The sequence below is a fragment of the Schistocerca nitens genome, chromosome 7 (genome assembly GCF_023898315.1).
Source record: "Schistocerca nitens isolate TAMUIC-IGC-003100 chromosome 7, iqSchNite1.1, whole genome shotgun sequence".
In the NCBI taxonomy this organism is placed as follows: Eukaryota; Metazoa; Arthropoda; class Insecta; order Orthoptera; family Acrididae; genus Schistocerca; species Schistocerca nitens.
The window spans coordinates 265747008-265773840 of record NC_064620.1 but is presented as its reverse complement, the minus strand read 5'-3'; the positions used below and the strand labels follow the sequence as shown (position 1 = coordinate 265773840).

Below are 26833 nucleotides of genomic sequence, written 5' to 3'. Positions count from 1 at the left end.
GCAATGAATACTTATCTACTCAACGATAAATTACCCCAGAATATTATGCCATACGAAAGCAGTGAATGAAAGTAGGCATAGTAAGCTAATTTACTGAGATTCTTACCACCAAAATTTGCAATAACCCTAATAGCATATGTAGCTGAACTCAGACGTTTCAGCAGACCATCAATGTGTTGCTTCCAGTTTAACCTCTCATCAATGGACACACCTAAAAATTTTGAAAATTCTACCTTAGCTACAGACTTCTGTTCAAATTCTATATTTATTACTGGAGTTGTGCCATTTACTGTACGGAACTGTATATACTGTGTTTTACCAAAATTTAAAGAGAGTCCGTTTGCTGAGAACCACTGAATAATTTTGTGAAAAACATCATTTACAATTACATCACTTAGTTCTTGGTTTTTGGATGTTATTACTATACTTGTATCATCAGCAAAAAGAACTAACTTTGCATCTTCATCAATGTGGAATGGTAGGTCATTAACGTATATCAAGAACAGTAAAGGACCCAAGACCAAACCCTGTGGGACCCCATACTTGATTAACCCCCCCCCCCCCAGTTTGAGGAATCAGCTGTTGTTTTAACATTACATGAACCACTTATTTCAAGTTTCTGCATTCTTCCAGTTAAGTATGAATTAAACCATTTGTGCACTGCCCCACTCAAACCATAATGATTTAGCTTATCTAAAAGAATTCCATGATTTACACAATCAAAGGCCTTTGAGAGTTCACAAAAAATACCAATGGGTGATGTCCGGTTATTCAGAGCATTTAATATTTGATCAGTGAAAGCGCATATAGCATTTTCTGTTGAAAATGCCTTTCTGAAAACCAAACTGACACTTTGTTAGTACTTTATTTTTACGAATATGGGAGGCTACTCTTGAATACATTACTTTCTCAAAAATTTTTGAAAGAGCTGTCAGAAGAGAGATTGGGCGGTAGTTGTTGACATCCGACGTATCCCCCTTTTTATGCAATGGTTTTACAATGGCATATTTTAGTCTATCAGGGAAAACACCCTGCTCCAAAGAGCTATTACATACGTGGCTGAGAATCCTAATTATCCGTGGGGAACAAGCTTTAAGTACCTTGCTGGAAATGCCATCAATTCCGTAAGAGCTTTTACTTTTCAGTGAGTTTATTATTTTACTGATTTCAGAGGGAGAGGTTGGTGGAATTACAGTTGTTTCAAACTGCACAGGTTATGGCCTCTTCTATTAGCAGCCTTGCCTCTTCTAGTGAAGATCTAGATCCTATTTTCCCCACAACATTTAAAAATGATTATTGAAAATATTTTCAATTTCTGATTGTTTGTTAGTACACTTGTCATTCAGTTTTATGGCACTATAGTCTTCCTGTGCTCTTGGTTGCCCTGTTTCCCTTTCAATATTCCTGTGCTCTTGGTTGCCCTGTTTCCCTTTCAATAATATTCTAAATTGCTTTAATTTTATTATCAGAGTTACTGACCTCAGACATGATACACATGCTTCTGGACTATTTAATAACTTTTCTTAGTACCGCACAATAGTTTTTATAATATTGAACAATTTCGGGGTCAGTACTCCCTCTTGCTGTTAGATACAGTTGTCTTTTACGGTTGCAAGATATTCTTATTCCTTTAGTTAGCCAAGGTTTTTTATATGTTTTCTTGGAATTATGTTTAACTATTATCTTGGGAAAACAATTTTCAAAGACCCTTAAAAATGTATCGTGAAATAAGAAGTTATATTTCAAGTTTGCATAGGGTTCCTTATACACTTCATCCCAGTCTAGCTGCTGTAGGCTTTCCCTTAAGTTTGCAATATTTATATTGTTAATTGAACGCACTGCTTTGAAAGTCTGATTTGATATACTGCATGGAGCTATGTCATGTACTGTAACTAGCTGTGCACCATGATCTGAAAGACCATTCTCAACAGGATAAGCATTTATGTCCTTAAACTTATCTTGGTCTATAAAAAAGTTATCTATCAATGTACTGCTGTTCTTTGTTATCCGAGTAGGAAAATCAATGACGTAGCTCAAATTGAAAGAACTGAGTAATACTACAAGGTCATTCTTCCTATTACACTCTTTCAGGGAATCAACATTGAAATCTCCACAAATGATAATTTGCTTCCCTCTGTGGCACATGCTTCCATATGTCGCTCTACTCAAAAATTTTTAGTTTCTAAATTTTTTACACTGTGGAAGCTTTTGACATATATGGCAACTCCTCCTCTCATATTATCTCTACTTACATGTGCAGCTAATTTGTACCCATTGATGCTAACCTTTTGCATATCAGTGACAATGTGATGCTCAGACAGGCATAGTACATCTATTACATTCTCAGTTTCTATATCTTCTAAACAAAGCAGAAGCTCATCAATTTTATTCTTCAATCCCCCAATATTTTGATGAAATATACTAACATCATTTTTCACTTTACTTTTGTGAGTATCTTGAACGTTAATCTTCAGTACTTGCCTGGCTGAGTTTCCCACTGGACACTGATCTTACACTAAAAAAGAGTTTCCACCATGAGATGTAGTTCCTCCCCCCTTTAAATTTCCTGCTATCAGCCCAGCCAGTTTACCCTTCCCTTTCTTATTGAGGTGTAGGCCATGTCTACTACAGTCCCACCTACAGAGTGACTCAACAGGAACCACACCAATGTGTGACCCTGCACCAGATCCAAGTAGCCGTTCCAACTCCAAATTAACTCTCCTGACAGAAGAGCTCAAATGAGGTCGGTCGTGGCACTCCAGAACCGACACAAACCCAACACTGTTATGACTCGATGTTGATGCAATCTTTGCCAGGTCACACTCTATGCTGTATCCCGGATCTCTGTCAATACTTTTGCCCAGCCCACCCACAATAACCACGGTATCTTCCTTAGTAAAGCCTCTACATAGTGAACCTAAATCCTCTGTAATCTGCCCCAGTCCAGCACTAGGTTTGAAAGAACTTGTGACCTGGTATTCTGAACCTAATTCATCCTGCAGAAGTTGGTCCACACCCCTAGCATGCGAACTACCAAGCAACAAGACTTTCTTTCTCTTTGCATACTTCCCTACATTCTTATTCAAATTGCTGCTGAAAGCTTGTTGATCCCTGTCTACATCTACTTCTGTGAGAGGCTCATCAGTTTCTGACTGAGGCAACAGATCAAACTTATTTTGTACATTAATAACAAAGCTGTCAGAAGAATTTCTTGGCCTGTTACTTATGCCTGTTGCCACTTCCCACCCCTGTTTACCCTTCTCCCCCCTTAACCTGCTCAGTTCTCGCCTAGCCTCATCTAACTCAGCCTGTAGGGCAGCAATTTTCCCCTCCTGTTCCACAATCTTTCTATCTCTACTGCATACCACTGATGAGTCTCGCTCATTTTCCCAATTCCCACGCCACTACAATCGCCCCAATGAAAAAAGTTACTATATCCATCACACCAGACCCCGGAGCTAACGATTCTACGGCACGTCAGGCACTTTACACTCATGGTACAAATCGATTTTAGTGACAGAAAGACAATTAAGTTACCGGAAAACAATGAAAATATGTGTACGAAAAATTAGGCCTACGGTATTTACTCGAATCTAAGCCGCACCTGAAAAATGAGACTCGAAATCAAGGAAAAAAAATTTCCCGAATGTAAGCCGCACCTGAAATTTGAGATTCGAAATTCAAAGAGAGAGAAAAGTTTTAGGCCGCACCTCCAAATCGAAACAAAGTTGGTACCTTGTAATATGAGACACAATTTAGGTCGAATGAATGACGATACAGCTACAGTAGTTTCGTTCGAGTCGTAAGCTTAGCAGTTAAGCTTTACCAGGTAGCCATTGCTATGCGTCAGGCGCTCCGTACGTATTTATACGGGTACCCTTCCTTTTTGACGTGCTTCGTCTGATTTGAATCGATTACTTATTTTGCTTTGATCTGATAAGTGCCGTTTTCTTTGTTATAGGTGTTTACGTCACTCTAAGCTGAAAATGCATTACTGTACTGTCATGCATTGTTTGTCGCATTCTGATAGTGCGTGTTTACGGCCTGTCGCCGCTCGCGGCATGGCTTGCTTTTGTGCGCGCTACCTCCGCTTACAAATAAAAAATAGAGAGGAGTCGTCTCATTACCGAAACAATGGCAAGAGACTGATATTTGTTGTTACTTACACTGCTGCTTTCTTTGATAATGATCAACAAGAACCAAATAATAGAGTGCGTATGATAGAACATGTTCTGAACGAGAGTTAGGAGAAAATTTTTCTCCGTTTGAAAATCTTTGTGGCCGCTTTTTTTAGTACATCAAATTCTGCACAGAAATTAGTCATCTTAGATTTAACAATCTAGTCAGTTGCCGTGCTTCATTTCTGACTGTATCACTATTATGCATAAGAATAATACGAATATAAACATGACACGATACGTATATTCTTCCGCGTTTGCTGTTGTCTCACTCTAGTTTCGCAGTTTATTAGGCAGACAGGATTTAAATGAGATAGCAGCAAATGCAGTGGTCGAAACTCGGGGCGGAGAAAAAAAGCTCGTCTCCCACCTTTCTTTTTTTTAAATTTATTTACTGATGCGGAAGTTTTGGCGCCAGTATTTATCTTTGTGCCTACAAAGCATGCCTGTGCAGCGCTACATGTATTCGACGGCAGAAGTTAGTTGTGGCGGCACCTACCAACATTTTTCCGAACATCCGCTTCCTTTGCACTCGATTCTAAGCCGCAGGCGGATTTTTGGATTACAAAAACCGGAAAAAAAGTGCGGCTTAGATTCGAGTAAATACGGTAGTCGCGACTATGTAAACAGTGGTTCAGAAGTTTTTTTACTGGAAATTACTTAAGAGATGACGATACTCTAAAGATATAAAGGGGCAGCAAATGTATGTAGCACACTAAACTATCAGTAAATGCACTTAAAATTGCGGTATGAAGTTTAATCTGGAAGCTCAAAAGTTCGGCCTGGCCGTGATATGTAAACAAAACGAACTTTACGTGATTACTGTGAAAATACGCGAGTAAGACAAAAACCTTTAATGGTACGCTTGAAGAGCACTATAAAGGTACTTTCAAACAAGTAGTATTAGTAACTTATATATATACTTCACTGTCAGAACACTGCAATTAGTTGAGCAGACACCAAGCAGGCAGTTTCACATAGATATAAAGAAGTGTACACAATGAGTTTACCCAATTATTTTATGGCGTATAGATGATGGATTTCAACAGCAGATAAAAATATGCCTTTTCTCTCCCTGTCACCATTTCTTGTAGATAGGTACACACTTTACTAGTAGACTTGAGAGAGGCAGGGGTAAGCTTGCATGTGTTGGTTGATGCATAACAAAGAGTTGTTCTCTCTCTCTCTCTCTCTCTCCCACCCCCCCCCTTTTTTTTAAATCAATATGGATTTACAGGTGCGAGTCAGGGGAAACATGAGGACAGTGTTTTATGCATATCATCAAATTCTATATACAGGATGATTCATGAAGATATGCAAATATTTTAGTATGTTATTCTATAAGTAAAACTAAAGAAAAAAGTTCATACAAACATAGGTCAGCAAATGTTTAGTTACAGAGTTATGGGTAACAAAAGATTTTGCCTGAAATCATTGTACCTGTCCCTGTGTGCTCTGATCATGTTTACACACGCCACCAGTCCTTCCACCTGGCACTCTGAACGTGTCTACGCGTAGACACATTCAGATTACCAGGTAGAAGGACTGGTGGCACACATAAAAACGTTCAGAGCACACAGGGACAGGTACAAAGGTGCACGGGTTAACACATCCAGAGCAGTTAAAGGGTTAAAGTAAAGCACAATTTCCATTTATTTTCTTGTTATTGGTCTGGTGAATATAATAAAACATGTATCTGGAGTAGTTTCCAGAACATCCAGAGAGGCAAAGAAAACTGAAATGAGCAACAAAATCTGTTCACACATGTGCAGCTAAATGCATAAAACTTGATAGAGACATTCTTGAACACTTATTGTGAATGTATTGCGAAACTGTATGGTCACTCTACAACTTCCTTAACAATGAGCATTGCTTTTTCCGGTCCAACATGAATTCACGCGTGCTATAGTATTAACAAAAGCAGACACATTCATAGAGTTTCTGTTAACATTATAGCCATCATTTTTCCACAATTAAATTCTCTACCACTTCTGAAAAAAAAAAAAAAAGAAAGAAAGAAAAAAGTAGGCCAACTAGTTAATAAATTTAAAATTTTACGAAATTACTTCTTTGCTTCTCTGGATGCTCTGGAAAATTACTGTAGATATACATCTGGAACATGTTTTATTAGATTCACATCAAAAACAACAAACAAAAGGAAATCATGCTTTGCTTTAACCTAGTACAGTTTTGCGATGACTTCATATTAGCAAAGTTGCTGAATTTCAGGCAAAATCTTTTGTTAGCTGTAACTAATCATTTGCGGACCTATGTTTATATGAACTTTCTTCTGTAGTTTTACTTGTAGAACAATGTATTAAAATATTTGCATATCTTCGTGAATCATCCTGTATGTATAGTGTCCTTTTCCAACTTGGAAAAAGAAAGATTTTAACTGTCATTCTGTTTAAGGTAATAATATTGCATGCATTCAAAGATTAAGAATGTTATTTCCGAAAGACAAATCTGTAAGAGACAAGCAGCCTTAAATGTTGAGCACTGTGTATTTAAAATGTCTTGTTGTTATGTGTATACTTAGAGTGAAAATGATATTTTACAGGGCATACAGTGGTACTGAAATGTTTTCTGCACAATTTATAAATGTTATGATGAATGTAGATGTAAATATGTATAAATTGTACCATATATGTATCTCACTGTCAGCAACATGTAGCTATATGCTTACATATGCTTAGGTTAAATCAAATGATATTGAACTGTAATGCTTATTTTGTATATGTTATGTGAAAACATACACATATTGACAAAACAGATCTCAGAAGAACTATTCAATTATCAAACACTAATGTTGTGTTGTAAGGAGGTCATGTTTACATGTGTTATACTGTGTGGAGGTGTGGTGCTTACAATGTGCCAAATGTTTTCGGTTTGCTTGTAATAGCGAGGACACTAGACTTTGCTACAATGGACAGTATACGGTGACAATGCTTATGGACTTACCTGAAATTTGGTGAGATCTTGACATGATGCTGAATGTACGGGCTGGCCCTGGACACTGAAATATGTGATGCACGATGTCATCACACTACCACAGGTCTGAAATAACAGGCCTTTGTGTTGCAGAATCAGTAACTCTGTCACGCGCTTCCCTGTACACACTATCCTACAGAGAAGCTCTATGGACATTTTCATGACAAAAAATCTGCCATTATCTAAAAACTGTGAAAACGAACTGTACCGCCTGGCCACATTGCACCAACAGGCTTATGGGGTGCGCGTACAACAAACATTGCTTAATGTGTGTGGAGTAGCCCTGCAATAAGTGTGTAGCTGTTACTCCACAATAATGGAGCAATGGACTCTTAATTTTGGACACGCCCTTTATCATGGCATGAACTTTGAAAATTACACTTTCAGAATATGTAAATAAAACTGTAAGATAAGAGAGAGCTGGTACATCTAGGGTATACATTAAAATAAGACTGGCCATCAACAAAGGTATTTCAAACCCGACCATCCCAAAGATACTGTATAAGTTACAACTGAAAATAAAATTTAATAAGTTATGATTGTATGTAGAAAGGGCACCACTACTAATTATTGTTGTCCAGTAATTGTGGACCATGCCAGTATACAATTGAGCTATTGGGGTGGGGGGACACAGTAGTATTGGCACTTATGCTGGTTGATCCATATGGGTATATGCTTTACTTTTTTGTCTTTTTTATCCATTCATTCACCTAAGTAGTTTTCAAAGAAGAACAGGAGGTAAATAACCCCAAGGTTTGAAGAACTATTATCTAATAATCCATTATTATACGTTACAGATTTTTTGTGTATACGAAAAATCATAAGCCTGACAGTCTGAAGCGTGCATTATTGTGTGTAAATTAGCTGACACAAACGATTCCCAGTGAACTCACTATTGTTGCGCCTCTTGTGCGGCACCAGCAAATTTCCATTGTAACTATTATTCTTAACATTAATAATTAATCAGTGGATGAGCCATCCTAGATTATTATTTAAATGCATAGGAGTCACATTCATTGTGACTAACAAAGGATACTGTACGTATACAAAGACTGTACGTATACAAAGAAAGACGGCACCAATGATCATAGATTTCATTGATTGACAAGAGTCATGGAAACAGTGGAAAATCTGAACTTTCAGCTGCATAAAGCTTCACATCAACTTTATTGTGAAGTTTTAAGAATGAGTGTATGACGAATCTAGTGATAAACTACCACTATTGCTCAAAGATATTTAAGAATCATTTTCTCATGTTCCTTATGCAGACTGAATGGAAACCCAATATATGGTACAATGGAAAGTAGCCTCTGCTATGCTCTCCATTGTGATTAGCACAAAATATGGACGTAGATGTAGAAAAATGACTGTAATTATACCTCCACGTAATTTCTGTATTTTACCATTGTAAGTATTATTCCAGATATATGTGGAAGGAATTTAAATGTGTTCTGGTGTAACATCAAGTGCTGGAATGTCGGCCTGAACATAACAGCAGAGAAGGCTGTGAGATGACATCAGCCAATAGAATGCAGACTACGATGACACGACGACAGGAGCAGCACCCATACAAAGAAAATATAAGCGCTGCTCCAGCTAGCCTCAGCCACACTAGAAGACGAGTTGTGAGGTAATCACTATAGCCGTAACATATGAACTTGTGCGATTTGCTTGCATGGAAATTGTATATATTGAAGAACACTGATTATTTGCATGTTGCCATTTGCTTACTACCCACCTTTGTAGAAATGCAAAGTTACGTATTGTTAATTAAACTTATTGTAATAAACTCCATTAATAAGAATTGCTTGAATTGTTGTTTAGCTCTCTGAGAAAACAGCTTCCTAGACACCCTATATTAGACGAGCGGGCAGGACACCACAAAATGTACTTGTTTTCATGTCTTTGCTCTATCAAAACTACGGTCTCACATGCTGTTTATTGAAACCTGTCTGTCCCTGGAAGTGACCCCCAGGTGCCTAACACTGAAAGTTCCTCTCTCTGGATGTAATCCTACCCTACACCAACCGCTTTTACAGTTTCAAATACAGCAATCTCTTGCACTTACCTGTGACCTATATGCCTCATCTGCCAATTTGAACTCCACCAGACTTCTCTTCTTCAACAAAATCCTCAGTTATCTGCCCCTCAATTGTTTGGATGGCGTCATATGCCAAACCAACTTCAAAGTGCAACAACAGGCCAGACTTCAACTCAAAAAGCTATCCTACCTTTTTCTAAAGAACAGTGTCTCCCTTCCTGTTCCTCTCCACACCATCAACCACCATTCCTCTCCTAACAAACTGAGCTTGGCCAACTTCTTAACATCCCTCACCATTTACTCAGCAGAAATTAGGGCTCATATTGAGGCACAAAGACAGTTGTTTTTTCTTCGCTTTATTTGCGAGTGGAACAGGAAGGAAATGACTAGTAGTAGTACAGGGTATCCTCCTCCATGTATCGTACAGTGGCCTGCAGACTGTCTGTGTAGGTGTAGGTTTCGATGTAGATGTAGTTCCTTTTGAAAAAAACATCCCCTCCCTATTATATACGGAACACAGCAAGAAAAATCTTTTTATGAGAAAAACAAGGAATTCCAGTAGAAGATCATCCAGAAATAACTGGCATGCTAGGCTGAGTGTACATGATACATCTGAGCAACACCAAATGTTTCTATCTCCGGATTCTGCTACATGAAATACAGGGACCAACAAGTTTGAAAGATCTCAAGTCTGGACATACAGAAAAGCATGCCAATGCTTCGGACTACTGGAAAGCAACCACCAAGGGGATTAACACTACAAGAAGCCTCACTCAAAGTTTCAGCTGAACAAATGAGAGATTTATTCGCCATAATTCTAACAACATATAACCCATCAATCGAAAACAGCTATGGCACTCCTTTAAAGAGAGTATGAGTGATGACATTGTACCAAATCTGACAAGCTCATCCTGAACTGACCATTGAATTCAATGCCGACATCTTCAATGAAACACTCATAGCAATAAACAACCAGACCTTAGTAGAAGTTGGAATGTAAGCACAATGAAAAGATGCTATGTGTGTAAACTTCAAATTACAAAGAAAAAAAGGTACATCATCAATGAACTACTTCAATACAATGCTCAGAACAAACCACTCCTCAACTATAATCAAAAGGAAATTTACTTTATCATGGACTCGAGAGACAACAACACTGGTGGATGCTCCAGGTGGCACTGGGAAAATGTTTCTACTAAATCTATTGCTAGTGGAAATGTGGTAAACAACACATTGCACTTGTACTGGCACCAACTGGCATAGCAGCCACACTTATGGACAGAGAATGAATTATTGTCCATTCCACCCTACAACCGCTGCTGAATAGAGCTGGAGAACAATTCCCGGTATTTAAAAGCTCAAGAGCATCTGAATGGGGCAAACTTCTACAGCAAGCTAAAATTATCTTCTGGGTTGAATAAAAATATCATCGAAACCATGGGTAGAACATTACAAGACTTGTGAGGAAACTCTGAAATGAGCTCTACTCATACTCTCAGGAGATTTTTGACAAACACTTCCAGTTATCCCCACTTAACACCAGCATATAAGATCAATGCTTGCTTAAAAATCACATCTCTGGCCACACATACCAATACTGCGATTAACAAAAAATATGAGAGTTGAACTATCGAAAGATGAAATAACAGCACATTTTGCTCAACAACTTTTACAAACAGGCAAAGGCACATATCCTACTGACCAGGTGAATGACTTCATTACACTCAAAAGTGCTTTCTGCAACATAGCCACTGCTGAAAACAAACTCATCGACCAAATTCATCCAACATTGTTCACGACTATACAACTGGCTATTTGAAAGAGCAATTTTGGCAACTAAAAAAGATTTGTCAATGATATAAACTTTAATATTCAAATGAAAATTAGAATATACAAATCGATCGACATAGTGGTAAACGTTGAATAAAGTGTGAATTTCCCTACAGAACTTCTAAACTATTTCCAAGTACCAGGAATGCCTTTACACTACCATCAACTTAAAGTTGGATCTTCAGTCATGCTACTCAGAAACCTCAGCTCACCAAAACTATGTAATGAAACAAGGATGATCATCAAACAGCTATTGAATAACATCATTGAAGTTGAACTTATGACTGGAAAGTACAAAGAATACACACTATTTATCCCCAGAATACCTCTGATTTCTACTGAATTTCCATTCTAATTTAAAACACTGTAATTTCCAATCAAATTAAGCTACAGTTTTACAATTACCAAAGCGCAAGGAAAAACTTTAAAATATTGCGGCATAAACCTCAAAGACTCCTGCTTCTCTCATTGTCAACCATATGTAGCTTACTCTCGAGTATGAAATTCGAAAAATTTGGTAATTTATACCCCGGATAACAAAATGAAAAAAGTTATTTATAAACAAATATTGTAAATATTTTGAATATGTTTTCAATATTTTTTTACCTCATAATTTAACCTTCATTCTTCTATTCCAGCTACCACCCAATCTCATATCAACTCCCTGAGCAAATCTGGGTACCCCAGCGAATATTGTTAATAAACAGTAATATCAGCAATTTTGTAATTTCCTTCCTTACACACTGTCACATACCATGCTTCCTTTTTACTTCCGAAAACATGGTGGAGGCTTATTCAATCTGCTTCCTGCCAATCACAGTGTTGCCTCTCTATGGTATTCTGTCTCTTTGTGTATGTTGCAACTAAATTATTTGTACATTGTATGTTTTTACAGGAACACAAAATATATTGCTTTTCTTCATTTGTCTTGGTTAAGTAATGTTTTTATTGGGCAGAGTGTTCCCAAGTGATGGCCCAACAAAACCAACGAACAAGGAGCAGCACATAAAGTGTGAACTTAAAATGCCAGTTATAATGGATACCATTTCACTGGGACAGTCAGAGAATGATTTGGGCTCTCAAAAACACCAACTGATGGAAACACTCTGGCTTTACTGGGTTTTGTGCAGCCTATGAACATTTCACCAACTTGATGCACTGAGTCGCCTGCACCGCGCAACAAGGTTGCACTACCGGCATATGTGCTACAGCAGTGGTTCAAAATGCTGGAGCTTTTGTTTGTAGTTTATGGCATGTGTAATGACAATTTACTGTTTATATTTCCCTTTGATGCACTGGATGCTCAAACTCTACTATTCATGGCAGCTCCTCCATGTGCAAATATAGACACCTCAAGGACCATGTGTTGCAACATGTAAATAGCAGGAATACACATAAAATAGATCCTAAATAGTGAGACTATTGATGACAAATTGCCCTCCAAGTTTTGGTCTCACCTTTAACATTAAGTTAAGAAAGCTGAAATTTCTGAAGCAGCCCTGCATCAAGCGTGGTTTAACTAATTACCGTTTGCTGTTAAAAGAGCTACGATTTCAAACAACATTGGTGTCATGTCATCACAGTTGCCCATGGCTGATCAAATGCACAGTATTTTACAAAATGTGAATACGGATGTGGTGTCTCAAACGTGTAATAGTATCGCAGTGATAGTCTCACCCAAGACTATTAAACGCAGCAGCTGCTGCTAGCAGAATAGATCCGCACACTGCAAGACTCAAACGTTCTCCAGCAGAAAATCAAGAAAATGAACACACGGCACCAACTCAACAGCTGCGGGAGTAATGCCAGAGTGTCCGCAGAAGTGCCAACAAATGGTCACAGACTTTGTGTTGGTACCATTCCCACTTCAGACCACAAGCAAGGAAGTTCACCTCTGCCCCCCCCCCCCCCTTTCCAACCATTACAGTTACCCAAATTACAACAGCAACTGGGTTTAGATGCAACTGGTCACTCAAAGCAGAACTGTCTATCTACCAACACTCACAAAATGAAAACTCACAGTTCATCACAAGTTTCCAATGTTTTCTCCAATATTTGCAGACATCCAATGACCGTCACTGACTCAACCAAGGGATCAACTTCTGTGCATCATAAACATATGGAAAGTACCAGCAGAACAATGTTCCAGGTACTTTTCACAGACTACATCAAATTGTGTGTTTCAGACACAAGCACTACATGCACACACCTTATTGTTTACAGATATAGGTAGTGTTTTGCCAGTGGATAAGAACAGCCAAACTCTGGGCAACACTTGGTTTACAGCTGCCAATAGCTCCAAAATTCCTAGTTTTGGGGAGTGAATTTGGTTGTGTATCTAGGCTTCAAGAAACCTTTGCAGTGGACTTTCATGTTAGCAGACACCAGGGAACCCATTATAGGAGCCGGCCGCGGTGGTCTAGCGGTTCTAGGTGCGCAGTCCGGAACCGCCCGACTGCTACGGTCGCAGGTTCGAATCCTGCCTCGGTCATGGATGTGTGTGATGTCCTTAGGTTAGTTAGGTTTAAGTAGTTCTAAGTTCTAGGGGACTGATGACCACAGATGTTAAGTCCCATAGTGCTCAGAACCATTTTGAGCCCATTATAGGAGCCAACTTTTTGCACCACAACAACAACATAATGTTGACATATTCTTGCAACGGGCACATATGAGTATTGGTTCTGAAACTCATCAAGGTTTTCTTGCTGAAATGAACAATCCTCACACCTTACAGTATGCCCTGTCGTGTGACGTACAACCTTGTGATGCTCATGGGCCTACTGCACTGGATACCATAACGAACAACATGGATTCTAGTGGTTCCAGCCTTCACACCCACAACTTCAAGGTGGATGATTTTTAAACTTTACAATGGGCCTACAGTGACAGAAAAGACAAATTATCTTCCCTAAGACAGGAAAAAACAAATATTATGGTGGATAAGAAACTGTTACTTGCCAAACTTTGTGTGAAATCTATGTAATTAGAGGTTACCCAAGCCAAATTCTGGAACTTACAAGATGTTTTTTCCTCCGCCTCAGCTTTCATCAACCGCCCGAATGACTCAGGCCAAAATTATTAATGAACAATCTCTGCCTATTACTGCAGCTGTGCACAATACATGACATCACAATCCGACTACACCCTCCGTCCTACCACTTTCAAGGCTCACAGACTAGCATCGCACAAGTATGCAACAGCCAAGAAAGAGTTTGACAGTTTATTAGATGTGGGAGTAATCTGCCATTCTAACAGTCTCTGGATGTTGCCTTTAAACCTCATAAAAATGGAAAACTGCTCTTGGAGACCATGTGGGGAATTATCAAGCACTGAACTAATGCACCATCCCGGACTTGTACCCACTGCCCAACATATAAGATTTCACTAGTGTGTTAGTGGGAGCAATGGAGTTAAGCTCAAGTGTGAATGATTTCAAGGAGGAATACCCTCAGATTCTAGTGGAACCCACGGATATTCCTAAAATTTCTGTCACCACTCTCGGTAGTGCATATGAACATTTACATATGCAGTTCGGCCTCAAAAATGTTGCTCAAATTGGCCGCACTTTGTGGACTGCCCTTACGTTCAGCATGTTTAGATGATGTGCTAACGTTATCAAAGACATTTAAAGAACACAAAAGGTATTTACTATTAGTTTTTGATAGTCCCTCAAAGTATCAACTGCTGATTAATGAGGCAAATGGTTACTCTGAGAACGGAAAGTAAAATTCCTAAGACATTTGGTCTCTCCTTACGCCACAACTCCCCTATAAGATAAGATTGACTTTTATACAACTGGTGCTGCAGCCTGGGGACTTCCAGCAGCTCATTTCTGGTAATGGTTAATCTTCTTAGACACCATCAGCCACACACAGCAGCCACACAGGCTCCTCTCACTGCCATTCCAGTGAACAGTGTGAACAATGCTCCCTTTCTTGGGCCCCAGAGATGCTACAGGTTTTTGACAAAGAAAGAGCTAGTTTGAGCTGTCCTCTTAGTGCACCTTGGGTATTCCACACCTCTTGTTACTGGAGTGGATGCCAACCAGCTGGCAATAGGAGCAGCACTTCACCAATGATTCCATAGGTCATGGCAGTCACTTGCGTTCTTCTCTCAGACGTTAACATGCTCACAGAGAAAGTGGGATGCTTACAACAGGGAACTGTTAGCTATCACACAGTTTATACTGTTATAATGAAGCATGGCTGTTTATCATTTACTGACTGTAAACCCATTTTTCTGCATTTACACCAAGTGAATTCTTTTCACCTAAGCAAGTCCAACAATGATAATTTATCACCCAATTTACAACAGGCATTCCCTATATAAAAGGGGCATAAAATATAGTGGCAGATTATATTTCTAGAATCAGTATGACAACAATGCCATCAACTACAAATTGCTGGTTGGAGGCACAGGCCACAGATGCCCAATTATGAGGCCTATAAGCAGCCAAGATACTGGACTGGAACTAAAACAGATTCCTTTAGAGAAATCTAAGACCTTTTTATAGTGTCATTTTTAAAAACTGGTATCTCCTGTTTGTGCCTCCTGCTTTTCAGAGGCATGTTTTGGACTCTATATGCAGCCTCAGGAGTGAATTATACAGTTCGTATGGTCAATGACGTGTGTGTAAACTGGGCTGCCATATGTGTAAGTCAGTGGGTACATTTAATCAACCCACACAGCATTTCACCTATGTACACATCAATTTGGTGGGACCTTCATCTCCAGCGAACTGTTTCATATAATTACTTATGGCAACTGGCCATTATACCTGTTGGACAGAATCCGTGCCTTCCGCCAACATCTCAGAGGAAACAGTGGCACAACTTTTCTGACTACTTTGATTTCCGATTTCAGAAGTCCCAACAATGTCACTACTGATCAAGGAAGATAATTTGAATCTGCTTTGTTTCAAGGCCTTGACAACCTCTGTGGATTCAAATACCACCATACAACTAGCTACCATCCAGCCAGTAATGGGATGGTTGAATGGTGGCATCATAATCTGAAACCTTATCTGATGTGTCATGGTACTTTGTGGATTTCAGCTATACCTCTGGTGCTACTGGCACTGTGTGTGGCTGTCAAACAAGGCATTGCGGCCCTGCTGAGGAGTCCATTTATGCCAAAACCCTTCAACTTCCATCAGAATTTTTCATGCAACAGCAAGTGTGTCCTCTACATGAGCCTCCATTTATACTTCAACAAGTAAAGCTTAGCATCTCCAAACTCTGGCCTTCACCTGCATCTCATCAGACAGACATAAATATTTTCATCCATAAAGATCTATCCAATTGTTCTTATGCAATGTTATGGACAGATGGTGTCAGAGAGCCTTTACTAGCCCCACAAACTGACCTGTATCTTCTTAGCACATAATGAACACACATGAAAATCAAGGTTACAACTGTCACCTGATAAACTATAGGATGACTGTAGATAGAGAGATGCGGAATGAAAGATGTCAAGTGAGCAATGTGTGATGCCTTCAGTGACTACAGTAGCAGAATATTGTCAAATGATCTTTCAAAAAACCCAAAGAAATTTTGTTAGTATGCAAAGACTGTTTGTGGCACCAATATTGGTGTCCAGTCACTCAATCAGGACACAGGAGCTGAAATTCAGGGTAGCAAAGCAAAAGCTGAAATGCTTAACTCTGTTTAAATGTTCCTCGACAACAGCTGGAATTTAATCCTTAATCCTCGTACCATGATAAACAGTTGAAATCATTAAAAGTGATCAAAGCTCCAGGGTCTGATGGAATCTGTGTCAGATTCTATACTGAATTTGCAGCTGAGTTAGCCCCTCTTCTAACTACAAGGTGAGTCAGAGTGGACTCCCTAGTTTCAAACAATCAATGAAGAGCATGCAGGTGCAGTTGCAGAGTGACATTAGTGGCATTAGATGGGGGAACCGATGGCATTTTCAGTAGTCAGCATGCTGTGGTCTGGTGAGCATTGACACTTTATTGCAGAAATGTTAAGATGGAGCGAAACATACACAAGCTTACAATGCAATCTTAGCCTCTGGGCAGCCCGACACTATTCTGTGGTCTCGTGATGAAGTGCATTTTCACCTATCCGGCTCAGTAAATAAGCAAAATTTTCATTTGTGGGCGACTTAAAACCCTTTTGAACTTCACCAAAGACCTCTGCACAGCCCCAAAGTGACAGTTGGGTGCACTGTGTCCTCCATAAGCATTATTTGGCTTTACTTTTTTTTTTTACACTCGGGGTGCAACTGTTACTGTGAACTCTGTGTGCTATTGTTAGGACACTGTAGAAATTTTTACTCCCCAAAATGGAAGAGTATGTTGAAGAATATGACAAAGAAGCGTTTTGATTTCAACAGGATGGTGCCATGGCTGATCACACTGCTTGACATTTATGCCAGATTCTGCAAGAACATTACGCAGACGCCAGATTTCCTGCCTGCCTGATCTCCTTACGAAGAGATGCTCCCTGGATCTGAGCTCCTGTGATTTTTTTGTTTTGGTATACTTCACGGCAGAGATTTACAAAGTTTGACCAAGGCCTTTGGATGCTCTTAAGAGGGCAATTGCAGATGTCATTGCTGCAATAACGCAAGATGTACTGAGATGAGTATTCGAAAACTTTTTTGAACGACTCACTGTATGCATCGCTCAGCAAGGTCATCACTTGCATGATATGATTTCCAAAGTGAGTGAAAATAAAATTGCACTGAATATAGTATTCAGAAATAAAAACATTTTTCAATTATCTTTGTCAGTTTTTTACAGTTCACCAGTGTAGTACCACTGTTCACGTTTTACATTGCACTTCACTTAGCGTAGACCGGGACTGTGTCCTAGGCATGCCCGATGTGAACTGACTGTGCACGGCCCGTGCTGCCCGAGTTGTTGGTGGTGTTGTTCCGCCGGCAGAGGTTGCGTCCGAATTCTCGCGTGCCCTCTGGTGGATGGGACTCTACTTGCGGCAACTACTGTCCGTGACGCGTCGTGCCAATGTGCGCCTCCCGCGATCTTTCTGATGGCTACTGCACTCCTCCTCCTTCAGGGGGTGAAGCCACTGTGAACCACTGCGTCGGAAGGTGGAGTGTCGGGCAGGAGCGATGACCTCCATGTCCATTGGAAGGCTGGAGTCAAGGGAATCTGCCAACCCTCGAGCCGGAACCTTCGAATACGGCTGGAAGTGACCCACACGAAGAGGTCCCCGTCGTCCCACCACTGGAGCCTGGGACAGAACGGGAGACCAGCCGTCGAACTCCAGATCCTGTTCCACCTCGAAAGGGGCAAGACCCAGTGGCAGTCACGATGGGGAAGGGACAACCACAGGTGAACCAGCCTCCTGAGAAACCGGGCCTGCGAGGGGGGCCGGCTCTCACTGGGGCATCTCTTAACGATGGCGATACCGGTGCTGGAGCTACTGGGGGCTGCCAAGGCTGAGAACCATCACAGTGCGGCGGAGTCACAGCGGGGAGAGGCGGTAACGTCCCCTGAGAAACCAACACGGGTGCCGGCAATGGGGAAGCCAGTGCCCGAGAGGTCGGAGGGTGGGTGCCCAAACGTGGACGCAGCTGATTTTGGTGATGAGGTACCTCCCGGTCCCCCGCCTGCAAGGTATAGAGCCGGCGGCCATTTCGGCGCAGGACCACCGCCGGTATCCAACGTGGATTGCGACCAAACCTACGTGCCCAGACCGACATACCCAGTGGAAAGCCAGGTACTCCGTTCTGTGAAGACTGGCGAGGACCAGGCCGGAGGAGGTGCAGCAGAGTCCTAGGTTGGCGCCCGTGGAGGAGCTCTGTGGGGCTGCGTTCTCCCATTGGTGTGGTCCGGTATGCCGTCAGGAAGAACGTCAATGCCTCCTCCGCAAGAAATTCGTGCACATACTTTTTCATCTGCGTCTTAAATGTGCGCACCATGCGCTTGGCTTTCCCATTCGATTGTGGATGAAAGGGGGGAGAGCAAACGTGCCGAATACCGAAGCGCCTACAAAAATCCTGGAAGGTCTGCGAAATAAACTGAGGTCCATTGTCCGAGACCAGGGTGACTGGCAGACCTTCCACAGAAAAGATTTTTGCTAGTGCCTGGATTGCAACTTCTGAAGTGGTTGAGGAGCAGCGAACCACATACAGGAATCGGGATAATCATCAATGACAATGAGCCAAAAGCCATTGAGAAACGGGCCCGCAAAATCGATGTGAACACATTCCCATGCTTGGGTTGCAGGCGGCCATGAAGAGAACGCTGCCCTGGGAGATGCCTGTTGGCTTGCACACTGGGAACAGGCGGCCACCAACTGCTCAATTTCTCTGTCAATACCGGGCCAGTACACATGTCTGCGAGCCAAGGTTTTAGTACGGGAAACATTCCAGTGCCCCTTATGTAATAACGTGAGGACCTCCCTTCGTAAACTGGCAGGAACAACCACGCAAGGAGCTGTATCATCGGTAGCCGGAAGGAGAACTCCTTCCAAGACCGAGAGGCGGTCTCGAGGAACAAAATGATTACGAAGAGGGTCTGAGGCCCGGCCTGGAGGTCGGGATGACCACCCCTGCTGAATGAGGCAAACTACTTGCCGGAGAACCGGGTCAGCTGCCGTTTCCCTGGCGACGCTAGAACTAGTGATCGGGAAGCCATCAACCACTTGGCGGGACGCCACATCCAAATGAAGACACATAGTCTCCTCTCGATCGAACTTAGGATCCGAGCCCACCGGAAGACGGGAAAGAGCGTCCGCATTGGCATGCTGTCCAGTAGGGCGAAAATGAATGTCATAGTGGTACTTAGAGAGGAACAAGGCTCAGCACTGTAGTCTGTGGGCCGCCCTATCCGGAATCTGAGAAGCGGGGCCATTAATGGCTTATGGTCAGTGATTAACTGAAACTTCGTGCCATACAAGAAAGGGTGAAACTTGGTAACAGCGTAGACAATGGCCAAAGCCTCTTTTTCCACCTGGGAGTAATGGGCCTGCGCGCGACTAAGAGTTTTAGATGCAAACGCCAGTGGTTGCTCGGAACCATCCGCGTTGCGATGGACCAGGACTGCCCCAACGCCATACTGTGAAGCATCTGTAGCCAGGACCAACGGCTTATGGGGGTCAAAAGTAGCCAAATAAGGCGCTGACGTGAGGAGGCCCTTCAAAGAGGTGAAAGCTCGCTTGCACGCAGGCGACCAATCAAAAGGAACACCCTTGCGCAGAAGGCAGTACAGGGGGCGGGCTATGGTGGAAGCCCTGGGAATGAACCAGTGGTAATAGGCAATCTTGCCTAAAAAAGCTTGTAACTCCTTCAGCGAAGCGGGCCAAGGAAGGTCGACGATACCTTGGACCAAACTTCCTAGTGGCTGGACGCCGTGCCGAGAGATGGTCTAGCCCACATACTCAATGGACGGTTGGAAGAAGTTTGACTTACGCAGGTTGCAACGCAAGCCCATGGACCTGAATTTGAGTGGGTGCGAAGGTTGTGCAAGTGTTCCTTAGTGCTGCGGCCTGTGACAATTATGTCGTCCAGGTAATTAATACAATGAGGGATTGTCGACGTGACATGCTCAAGATAACGCTGGAATATCGCCGGGGCATTGGATATTACGAAGGCCAACTGCTGGTATTGGTAAAGGCCAAACGGGATGTTGACGACCGCCAGCCGTTTGGAGTCCTCATCAAGTGGTATCTGATGATAAGCCTCCGAAAGATCGATTTTCAAAAATATTGGCCTCCCGCCATGGCGGAGAACAATTCATCAGCATGAGGCAAAGGATAGGTGTCCACCACCAATTGGGAATTAATGGTGGCCTTGAAATCGCCACAAAGACGTAATTTTCCCGAGGGTTTCCTGACAATAACGAGGGGCCTCGCACGTAGAAAACGCGGGCGAGCCAACGCCTTCAACGTTAAGTGAGCTTCAAAGTCTGAAACACGCCCCAGGCCCTCCTCAAAGATATCTGGAAAGCCTGAGATCAACGATTCCAATGATTGATAGGGAACGTCTTCGGAGACCAACTGTATGGTGTCAGTGATAGAAAAACTGAAAGCTTGAAAGGCATCCAGGCCAAAAAGGTTAGCGGAGCTCGCATCACTGACAACAATGAAAGTAATAGGCCGAGTGACTGATTTGTAAGTCACGTCGGCAGTGAATTGACCCAGTAGGGGAATGAACTGTTTACCATAACCGCGTAGACGCCAGTAAACTGGCGCCAACGGGGGCGATCCGAGGTCGGAATAAGTTTGTGCATTCAACAAAGAAACTGCTGCGCCCATATCTACTTGCAGGTGTAATTGGCGCGACCGAACCGACACCGACCCTTTCAGAGGAACCATCCCGGCACTCATCTGGAGTGATTTAGGGAAATCACAGAAACCGTCTTCCTCCCAAATGCTAGTCCAGTGTGCTAACCACTGCGCCACCTCGCTCAGTCTCCACCTGTCTGCTTTGACCCATGACGTAAGAGTGTTGTGGTGTGTGACGTGATTACGGTGCTGAGTTTATGAGTTGGTTGTGTTTGCAGATGTTGCCTTGTTTAATCGCGACCACCCCCCCCCCCCCCCCCCCACTCACTCTCTCTCTCTCTGTGTTTGTTTGTTTAGGATGGTAAGTAATTGTTTTTTTTTTTTTTTTTTGTCTACTTATTGTGTGTTGAATGTGTTTTAATTTACGTAGGTATGTTTAACTTTTGAATTTTTGACGTGTTGTGGGTTTGGTTTAGTTTTTCGTAGTTGTAGGTGTTGATCTTTTCGTATCAATAGTTAAGGTTGACCCATAAGGGAAATGACCAATTCCAATTTTCATATTTTTTGGTTGGTTTGGGGAAGGAGACCAGACAGCGAGGTCATCGGTCTCATCGGATTAGGGAAGGACGGGGAAGGAAGTCGGCCGTCCCATTTTGAAAGGAACCATCCCGGCATTTGCCTGGAACGAGTTAGGGAAATCACGGAAAACCTAAATCAGGATGGCCGGACGCGGGCCATATTTTTTGGTGTTGGCGTTGACGTTTTAGTGTTGTAAGCTGTGATTGACCTGTATAGGTCAAGGGAAATATCCGATTCCTGTAGATTTTGTATTTTTTTTTTTTTTCGTTCGCCATTTTGTGTATTTTGGGATCGTGGTGCGTTTATTTTTTACTGTTATATTTCGCTTGTGCCCTCCCTAAAATCACCAATTTCCCGCAGTTGTTCCGTTAGTTTGATTGTATTTTTGGAGTGAGATGCGTATGTAGTGACATCACAGGCACCGTATTGGAGACGCTTAGAATAGCCATTTCCGCCATATTGATGACGTCTGGGTGAAAGCAGATGGTTGGAATCGGACACTTCCGTAATCCGATGGAAATACGCAATATGTTTAATTGCACAAATGTACGAATGTGATTTACGAACGACGGTATTTACTACAAATAACTAATTACATTTATTTTTAACGCAGCCAATGGATGTAAATGGAATACATCTATGTAACAATTACGTAATTATGATACATCTGTACATAAAATAGAATTAGGAACTTTTTCCCTTCAGTTTAGCAGCACCTGAAAGGAGCTGGCGATAATACGCACTTCTCTTAACTGCGTAGTCGTAGCCATGGACGTAGGTTGTTCAGAAGTTGGGCGACATCCTTTTCTGTCTCGCAAAAGCCATAGATGTCGACCTCTCTATCAAGACATACCTCTTTCAGCGATAACCGCATTAACCTCTCGAACACGTCTACTTCCGGTCTACAACTGGGTCAGTAGACATAGTCGAAGAAGTGCCTGAAACAAAACTTTACGACCTACTGCAGTGACAGAACTCTACAGCCCTAAGCAGTAAACACGCGAATCTCCCGCCACTTTTACTTCATTTCGGTTTTCTCCCACCACTTCCACGTCAGCTCGATTTGTAGTTGCCGATCGAGATATCGATATACTTTGCGGATGGTGGTCTACGTCATTTTGACGTCAATTCCTTAGTTCGTTCGGATGAAAAGAAGCTCTCCCCTAGGCGCTGCTCATGCATGGTTGTTTACATCTTTGGGCGGGTGTAGTGACATCTCTGAACAGTCAAATGGACCATGTGATACAATATCCACAATTCCACAGACAACGTCTATCTTCATCAGTTCTGGGAACCGGAATGATGAAAAACTATTTTTGATGTGTGTATTAATGAAAAGTAACTTTGTCAACAGTATCTGAGCCATGATATCCAAAATAATTTTATTAAATTAATATCCAAATCTGTTATTTACAAAATAATAAACACAGACAAACAAAATATTATGCCTTTATGCTCGATTGTACCAGGAATGTGAGCCATGTGGAACAAATGTCAATAATATTAAGATTTTGCAATTCCCCAACTAAAGATATACAGGAACATTTCGTTCACTTTATTGCCATAGCAGAAACAACAAGAGAGTATTTAAAAATAACATTTCAAAGGAATGAGAAAATAATGGCTTAGATATCCAAAACCCTCCATGACAGGGATATGATAATGGCGCCAATATTGTTAGCATTAATAAAGATGTCAGAACAAGAATTCTCAATATTAACCCATGAGCATTCTTCATGTAGTGCAGATGCCATTGTTGAAATTTGCTTTTGATAGCTGCAGCTAACACTTCTACAACAGCTAAAACATTTTTCGGCTTCATCAGTATAGTTTATGTGCTCTTTAAAAAGTCAAGCAAGTGTTGGAATCTCTTAAAAACTAAATCAAAATTTTCTTTAAAATCTCTGTCTGAAACACAATGGGAAAGTAGAATCGAGCAGTAAAAGCAATTTTTTTGCAATTTGATGATGTTTTCAGAAGCATGAATGACCTGAAAAATAAAACTGATTATTCCGAAACTCTTACCGACTGTGAAGTGGGGTATGTTGGTGCTATTTCTAAAGGCCTAAAGTAGTGGCGAATGACATTTTTAACATATTTTTTGCTTCTTCAACTGAACTCGTTAACCCTATTTTTGCTGCTACATTGAGAAAGTGATTGTTAAAAAAGCTTTCAACTTGTGAATTATCACTCACAACATCATAATTTAGCTTTATTACCATGGTACACTGTGCACTGTCAGGCTGCCCTGTCTCCCATTTGACAATATTCCATATACTTTTAACCTTATTATCTGCATTATTAATTTCTGTCAGAACACATAAGCTTCTTGACTTCTTAATGACTTGCCTTACAATATTACAGTATCTTTTGTAGTAAGCAAATAACGCCAGATCCTGACTTATTGTGGCCTGTCCCTATATTTCCCTCTTCCTCTTACACAATATCTCAATTCCCTTAGCAATCCATGGCTTACTTGACTTTGTAATGGCTTTTCTGGATAACGTTTCAGGAAAGCAACCCTCAAATATTGAGACAAATTTACGGTGGAATAAATTGAATTTGTCATCATCATCATTTTCTGTGTATACTTCATCCCATTCTACCTCTTCTAGGCCGCACTTAAAGATCTGTATCCTGTTAGCATTAATAAGCCGCCTGCCTTGTATGAACCTGCCTGAATCCTGTAAGGTGCTATATATGTTATTTCCATTAACTGTGCATCGTGATCAGATAGCCCATTAACCACTGGGTACACATTAATTGTTTCTGCCTGAGCACTGTCTATGAAAATGTTATAGATAAGTGACCTACTATCCTGCTGTATGCGAGATGGAAAATTTACAACAGATATTAGATTGAAACAACCAAACAAAGATTCGAGCTCATTTTTTTCTATCCGTATCTTTTAAGAAATCTACATTAGAATCACCACAAACCACCAACTGCATCTTTTTGTCTGACAGGTAGCTCAATAATGCCACAAGATTTTTCATGAACCTTGAGGGGATCTGTAGATTCTTACAATTATAGTCCGTGAGACGAGTGATTGGTACTGACAGTTCCGGCGGGCAGACGGCGCTGTTGCCGAACGTGGCTCACAGCACGCGGCGCCCTGTCTGCTACACGCATTCTCTAGCAGGAGAAATAAAAGCGAGACAAAATACAAGTCGTATTGGTACGCGTGATTTTATTTAAAGTTGATGCTTGAAATATATTAACTCGAAAACTGATAAGAGCTATTTAGTACAAGTATCTAAGATGCTGAAACATAATAAAGTTATTTGTTAAACTTCACAACTGAAATGAAAACTATTTTCGCAAGTTGTTGAACATTAGCAGTTTTGGTTTCCATTGTTAAGTATTAGCATTATTAATTTGTTCTACTACAAGCTACAGAATAATTGGTCAGTGTATTAAGAGTTATAATCTGAAGAAAGTACTCACAATATGATGATCTGGTTGTAGATCGATAGCAAACTCCCTCCTTACATTGCTGAATACGTTGTAGTTACTGTAATGGAAAAACACCACTCACATCACTGTCAGAATCTGATTTGACATTGTCTTCCTCAGCACTACTCGAACTATCACTGCTCTCTCCCAGATGTATAATTAAATTTTCGATGCATTCTTCCACAACCCCTTCGGTTTTGGCCGCCTCTCTGATGGCACGTGCAGTGCTGTTTACAATTTTAGCCCATGTCTCGCTTGTCACTTTATTGATAGCTGCTGGAAGGAGAGTTTCCACTTCAGAGATCGTGAATTTTTTATTGTTTGCAGCAATGTAATTTTTTATCCGCGCCCACACTCCTTCAATTGCATTGAAGTGACAGTGGTATGGAGGAAGCCGAACGATTTCATGCCCGTGCCTTTTAGCAATCTCGTCAATTACATATGCTGGAAATTGGGGTTTCTTTTGTGCCACAATTTCGAGCAGTTCCGCCTTCCTTAAATCTCCTCTGAAATCTACTTTTCGCCGTTTCAACCACTGAATGATATCGTCATTTTTTGTTGCCAAGGTTGGTGCCTTATCGTGAACAACGGAATGATAAGGCGCATTGTCCATAACAATCACTGATGGACTCGTCAGATTCGTCATAAGCGATGTCTCGAACCATTCTTGAAATACTACACTGTTCATTTCTTCATGGTAATCTCCCGTCTTTTTTGACCGAAACATTTTCAAGCAGTTTGGCACAAAACCTTTCGATGTTCCTGCATGTAAGACAATAATACGCCCTCCTTTGCCAACAGGCACTGCCATTGTCCCCTCGGGCGTTCCATCATTCCAGCCTCTACGTAAAGAATGGCTGGCATTGACCCAAGTTTCATCTAACCACACTATACTTTCGAATTCCACACCCATGATCCTGCGCAGAAATCTGCACCGCCATGCAACTAAATCTGTCCTTTCCATTAATATTTTGCGTCCGTTAAACAGTGAATAGCTGAAGCCTATGTCTTTCAACACTGTACGCAATGAAAATTTGCTCCCTTTAAAAAGATCGTCTTTCTGAAGCGACACCTGTAATTTAGATAGAGTGGGATGTTCCCTTCTCTTATAATAGCTGTATATATGACGACGAATAGCGTCTTTCTGAAAATCGTAAAAAGCTGTCACCTGCTTATTTCTCGGTCACTTCTTTCCTGGTGTGTGCAGCTTTGTTGTGCCACTCTCGTCACAATCTACACTATACTGTTCTTTCCCTATCTTTACAACAGTGTTCTTACTTATTTTTAATTCTGCTGCAGTTCTCTTCACAACCTGAACAACAGGAATTAAGGGCCCACCCTTGTCCTTTTCTTTCTCAAAGTAATCCCTCACAGAGCACACGAATTCACGGGCCTGGGTGTGTATTACACTTTTCTTCCTCCGTTTCACTTCTTGTGTTGGGCTGGTACTACCCGCCGCACTAGACATTGTTTACAACGAAACATAAACAAAGAAACACTAAAAACAACAAAAACGAAATAAACTGCGAATTCAACTTACG

The 26833-nt window shown here is 41.3% G+C and overlaps 1 long non-coding RNA gene across 1 annotated transcript in view; it reads right to left on the bottom strand.

The window, feature by feature from the left end:
* Positions 1-26833, bottom strand: part of LOC126195340 (uncharacterized) — a 105774-nt gene that overhangs the window by 32859 nt on the left and 46082 nt on the right. The gene's annotated exons all lie outside the window — the stretch shown is intronic.